This window comes from Rattus norvegicus, chromosome Y, assembly GCF_036323735.1.
Source record: "Rattus norvegicus strain BN/NHsdMcwi chromosome Y, GRCr8, whole genome shotgun sequence".
Classification (NCBI taxonomy): Eukaryota; Metazoa; Chordata; class Mammalia; order Rodentia; family Muridae; genus Rattus; species Rattus norvegicus.
The window spans coordinates 39,557,604-39,563,603 of NC_086040.1; the positions used below are offsets into that span (position 1 = coordinate 39,557,604).

General features: G+C 36.9%; 1 long non-coding RNA gene across 1 annotated transcript in view; it reads left to right on the plus strand.

Annotated features, from left to right (window-relative positions):
• LOC134484409 (uncharacterized) overlaps positions 1–5,344 on the plus strand; it is a 476,660-nt gene extending 471,316 nt beyond the window's left edge. The window contains exons 3-4 of the long non-coding RNA XR_010061854.1: positions 3,332–3,589; positions 5,070–5,344. This is a non-coding gene — a long non-coding RNA (uncharacterized LOC134484409). The remainder of the gene's footprint in view (positions 1–3,331; positions 3,590–5,069) is intronic.
• The last annotated feature ends 656 nt before the right edge of the window (positions 5,345–6,000 follow it).

Genomic DNA, 6,000 nt, shown 5'->3' on the forward strand with positions numbered 1-6,000 from the left:
GACAACACATATTTTATTATTTTTTATTTATTTAAATCAATAGTTTGATTGATAGAATATCATGAACAATATTAAGAAAACAGAAATTTCATGCCTACACAGTGATACTCCTGCTAAGATAACATGTTCAATAAAGAGACAGGAACTATTCAGTTACAAATACCAGCTATGACATGAAGGTTGTGACATGAGTGGTATGGTGTTGTTTGCTTGATCCTTCTTCACTTTCAAGGCTCATTTTACACACCTTAAAAAGCTTCTCTGAATACCTCATTACTGTGCAGACATCGAGATGTGCCTTGCCTTTCTATGTATTAAAACCAGTAATCATTTATTTATCAAATGATTATTTGATTTTACTTTATCTTCAAAAATAATGAGTCTTGAAGAAATGATACCTTTACGGTGTGAGTTTGAATATTCATCATAGCAATCAGAGAATAATCGGGGCCCAACACACACACAGGGTGGTTGGAGAGACTATAACTGTGGCAACAAGTAAGCATAGTAATGAGTGGGTTGATCTGTTTTTCTGCATAACATTGATAACTAGTTAATGATAAGAATGGGTAAAAAAATGAGATAAAGTAAAGGTTTTCTTTACCTTAATTTGAATGATTGCCTATACAGCATGTGAAACTGAACTCAGACCCATGGTAAAGCTTCTGCCTGAGCTTCATTAGTGCCACAACTACAAGTGTGCACCATCTTTGTAAATATTTGGACACTTGGCTCAATGCTTAGCACACTTTGGAAAATCCCCTGGTGTTAAGAAAGAAAGTATTAGATATGAAAATCTATGATAATAAATCACTTCTAAGCTTTGATTTTTGTGACTACAGAGAAAGACTTTGACTCTGATGTAAGTGAGTGTCTAAAAGTATTAAAAAATTAATATCTTTCATCTGCAAGAATCCTTCTAATGGCTTACTGCTATCTTCCAGGAGATGAGTTTCAATTGTGTCAATTGCTCTTTGTGGCAGGAAAAGGGCTTGTCTGTCAAATACTTTGAGATTCCTGGAGAATGCTTCATCCTGTTCACCCTCATTCTGCTCCCATATCCTTTGCTATCTACATTAGTCCATCTCTACACACTGCCATGTACTTCTTTCTGGCGAACTTATGTATCCTGGAAATTGTTTACACTGTCTCTGTCATACACAATTTATGGAGAGCCTTGTAAGTGAGATCTGAGTAATCTCTCTGGAGGGATGTGTCACACAGATGTTGTTCTTCACAATTTTAGGTATAACAAAGTGCTGCCTATTGGCAGCCATGGCCTTTGGCCACTGTATGGCCCCACTTCAATATTCAACCCAAATGAGTCATGAGTTATGTGTCCATTTGGCATTTTTTTCATGGGGAATAGGTTGCCTTGTAGGGTTGGGACCAAACTACTTGAGACCCAAATCTAACCACCCACAAGGAGTTGATGAATTCTTGCTCATCTTCCATACCACTGTGACATCCATGCTGAACCCCATCACGTATACCTTAATGAACCAAGAAGTCAAGGCAGCACTAAGAAGAAATCTGGGTCTGATGAAAGTTCTGATAATAAGAAGGTAATTAAAGATCCCAAAGTGCTTTTTAAAAAGGTGCAAAGTCTGTGAAAACAAAACAAAACAAAACAAAATCCCTTTGGTCTTTCTTTCTGTCTTGAAACAAACTTTTAGAAACATAACTTTGTTTTAGTGTGTTCCCTTTGTTCCCCACCATGCTTAATTGCAAACAATTGTAATATATGTTTGCTACTAAATTACTTTAGTAGATTAGTCCAGTACTTAAATGTTTTCATCCGGGCAGCGTTTAAACCACATGCAAATGTCTCAGGGTCCTTGAAAATTCTCTGTACCCATTCTTAGCTATTTGGAAATCTTCCACAAATTGTTTGTAAATGATCTCAACTCATTGTGCTACAATTCCGTATTCCTCAGTACATGTAAATTCATTGCATTGGACTGGAACTGCTAAGTAGTTCTCGGGACAGTGAATTGTTAGGCTCTGCTTTGTGTAACATTTGGTCAGTCCCTACTTCAGTTCTGGGCACCCAGGCCCTATGATCTTAGAACAGGAGTAGTCTTTCCCCACTTTTTGATCTATAGGGCAGTGGTAAAGAATTTCAGCCAGATGTTTCTCAACATAAATATCATAATTTCAGATAAACACACACATACACACATGCACAGACTCACACACAAACACACACACACGCACACACACACACACACAAACAAGCATGCATGAACACATTATACAAGAATTGATGTGGGTTTACAAGTGACAGAATACAAATAGAAAAGCCGGCTAGTGTCAGATAATTAGATTCAGGTTGCTATTAAACAAGAAAATGAAATAACGTAAAATTAGAATTTGAGTCTTTAGAAATATATTGAAACAAAAATAAAATTCCATTTAAGTGTGCTGAAAATATGGAACACATTAAAAAAATAACCATGACACTAAAACTACAGTATTGTTTTAGGCATGAGTCACCCAACCAGAAAGACAATAATTATATTCTCCTCGGACTCATTGTTCTGAGTCTACTTATAAGCAGTAAGGACCATTCAGGTCAAAATGTTGGTTAAAAAAATGACTGAGATGCTACAAACAAATCCTAAAGTTTTGAAGAGACATACAGTCTTTCCACAGGCATTAAGTAATTCTCCTATTATTTCTATTACTTTAAAAAGAATTACAAAAGAAAATACATTAAAATATTTTAACTATGAAAGGAAAATAATTTAAAATAATTTCATTGCTACATAATTGGGTGTTGTTAAGATGACAGGCATCCTCCTAATGTATAACTGCGATAAGTAAAGCAAAAAACACTTTTTGGTATCTGTGTCAAATACATATAATCTCAACCTATAAGAGAAAAACAACTGGACAAATCCAAATTCAGAGACATTTCAGCAAAGTATTTTTCTTCAAAGGTGTAGTCACATAAGATAAAAATAGTAATGAATTATCACAGAATAGAATAACATAAGATATGTAATAACTAAATGTCAACTGGATTTCTGGATAGGATATGGGCATAGATAGTGTACAGTTCTAGAAACATTGTTATTATGATTTGATCAAACTACAAAATTACTTTTAACATTTTTTTCAATTTTCTAATTTTTTGAGAATTAGTCATTAGATTGATTAAAGTATATAAAATTTAGTAATTAGGTTACGATATAAAACCATACTGTTTCCTATCAATTAAATCTCCTTTTCCTGTATTGTTTGAATTCTGCTTTATTTTTTGTATTGATTCATATTATTAATTTATTTATGTCTCAAATGCTGTCATTTTTCCTGTTTTCCCCCACAGATTCCCTTAACCCAATCACCATCCTTTTCTGATTTCTTCTTTCAAAGAGTCAAAACAACAGGAGTTATAAGGCATGTTCAGTCCCTGAATAGCTGTTCATATGGCCATGCATTTGAAAATCTACAACATTGATAATGCAGACATCAGGAAATATCATTCAAAAATGATCTTCAAATATTAAATAATCTCCACTTATCAGCTAACAACTATCAGCTTTACAAAACAGGAAGAATCCAAGAGGAAAAATATCCTTGTAATGTACGTAGATAAAATTGATCAGATAAGAAGGAAATCAGAGAGCAACCTTCCTGGATTGAACACAAGAGAGCCTCAGTTCCTGTAGTGTATTCGGTATGAGTTTATAGAGTTTATGGGTTAATACCTGGAAATGAACTCCTACAAAAACCAACAACAAACAGACCACAAACTGAAATATTTATAAAAGCCAAACAAATATGTGGAAAGTATTATTTTCAGCTCTATATGAGAATACTAATGTTTAATTGTATATTAATAAAATTTTAATTTAATAACTGCATATTTTATTGCAAATTTTTAAATAGATTTTAAGTGACTCATGTGATCATTAACCTTAGTGGCTTTGATTGCATTATAGATCAATAAAGTGTTTATTTGACTGTGTTTATCACTATGAATATTCACCAAAATCAAATTATGTGAACCAGGAACTGCTCTTCTGTTTTCATAGTTTTTGTTGTACATATGTTAGAGTTTTATCTGCTTATTCGTGTGTGCAATACATCCATGCCTAGTGTCCAGGAGGTTTAAGAGGGTGTGAGATTCCATGATGCTGAAATTACAGCCACTTGTGAACTGTCACTTGGGAGCTAGGGTTCGGTCCTGAATTCTCTTGAAGAACACATAATGTTATTAATCACCAAATCATTTCTTCATCTTAAGCAAATGCCACTTCTTTGTAAATATAGTTCCTAAGCTGTCCTGTCTTCACCGTAGACCACTGTTTTCTCAAATGTGATAATTTATTAAACACACACCCACCTGCTTCTTACCTTCATATATATTCACACAAACACACATACAAACAGAAACACACACACTCACACACAGAGACACATGCACAACTGCTCTTACCTTCAAGTTTACTTACATACTTACTTACACACACACACACACACACACACACACACACACACCTGCTTCTTACCTTCAAGTAGACTTAGTTATTTTCACATTAATTTGTTTATTTATTCACTTTACATGCTGCACCCTGCCCCCCTCCAGTTCACCCCTCTCACAATCCTTTGCCCATCCCTTTCTCTTTAGAGCAGGAGGGGAACCCTCGGGTAGCTCCTCCCCTTGCATATCCAGTCTCTATGATCACATCTGCTGATACTGAGGCCAGACACAGCATCCTAGATGGATTGGGGTGGGGAGCTAGAAGTGATTTCCAGAAAGAGGCAGAGAGCTGGGGTAAGAGATGCCCATTAATCAATGGGTGTTTCCTTAGCTGAGAATCACAGTCTCAGTGATATGGACCTAAAGAAACCATCTGCTGTCGCCAGAGAGCAACCCAAATGGAATGATAAAGAGACACAAACTTTAGACACAAAATTCATTCTGACCACAAGAAATGAAAGGGCTGTGCATAGAGAAGATAGTGAAAAATGATCAACCAATGGTTAGTGCAGATTGAGACCCACCCCATGGATGAGAACCGATCCCTTACACTATTAATATGACTCTGTTATGCTTGCAGACAGCAGTCTAGCATGGCTTCCCTCTGTGAGATTCCACTAAGCTGCTGACTCAGACAGAAGCAGGCATCATCTAGTCAAACCACGGTGGAGCTTGGGGACTCTGATGGAAGAAGAGAATGAAAAGGATTATGGCCTCTAAGGATATAGGCACTCCACAGGCTTTGTCTTCATGCAGGTACCGAACAGCTAGTATTGGGCCTTCCCAAAACATGCTGTCTGTAGATGGGATATTTGTTTTTAAAATTCATTTATTTATTTACTCACTTTACATCCCAAAATGGGTGCTCCATCTTCATGGGATGCCAACACTCATTGTCCTGGGCACTTATAAAAAGACAAAGCTACACATTTGTTACCTATGTCCTGGGAGCTCAGGTTCAGTCTATGTTCACTCTCTGGTTGGTGGTTCAGTCTTTGGCAGACCCCAAGTGTCACTGTGAGTTGACTCTACTGGTCTTGCTGTGGAGTCCCACATATCATCTGGGCCTTGATTCTTCACCTTATTTTTTAAAGACTCCCCAACCTCCAGCTCTTGTTTGGTGGTGAATCTTTACACTTATTTCTCTCAGCTGTTGGGGGGTGGAGTCACAGAGAGGTCAGTTATGCTAGGATTGTGTCTGCAAGCACGGTAGAGTATCTTTAATAGTGTCAGGTATCGGTGATTGCCCACGGGTAGGGCTCAATCTGAGCTAAACATTGGTTGGAAGTTCCTTCCATGTCTGCTCTATCTATCTTCGTATCTGAAGATCTTGTAGGCTGTGTTCATTTTGATTGAAGGTTTTGTGGGTAGGTTTTTGTCCTTGTCACATCACTGGGAGTCATTCCTGGCTACAGAAGTGGCAAATTAAAGATCTGTATCCCCACTGCTACAGTCCCCCAAATAGACACCATGTAGCCTCGCCTTTCCCAGGTCTCTGGCACCTCCTAGAG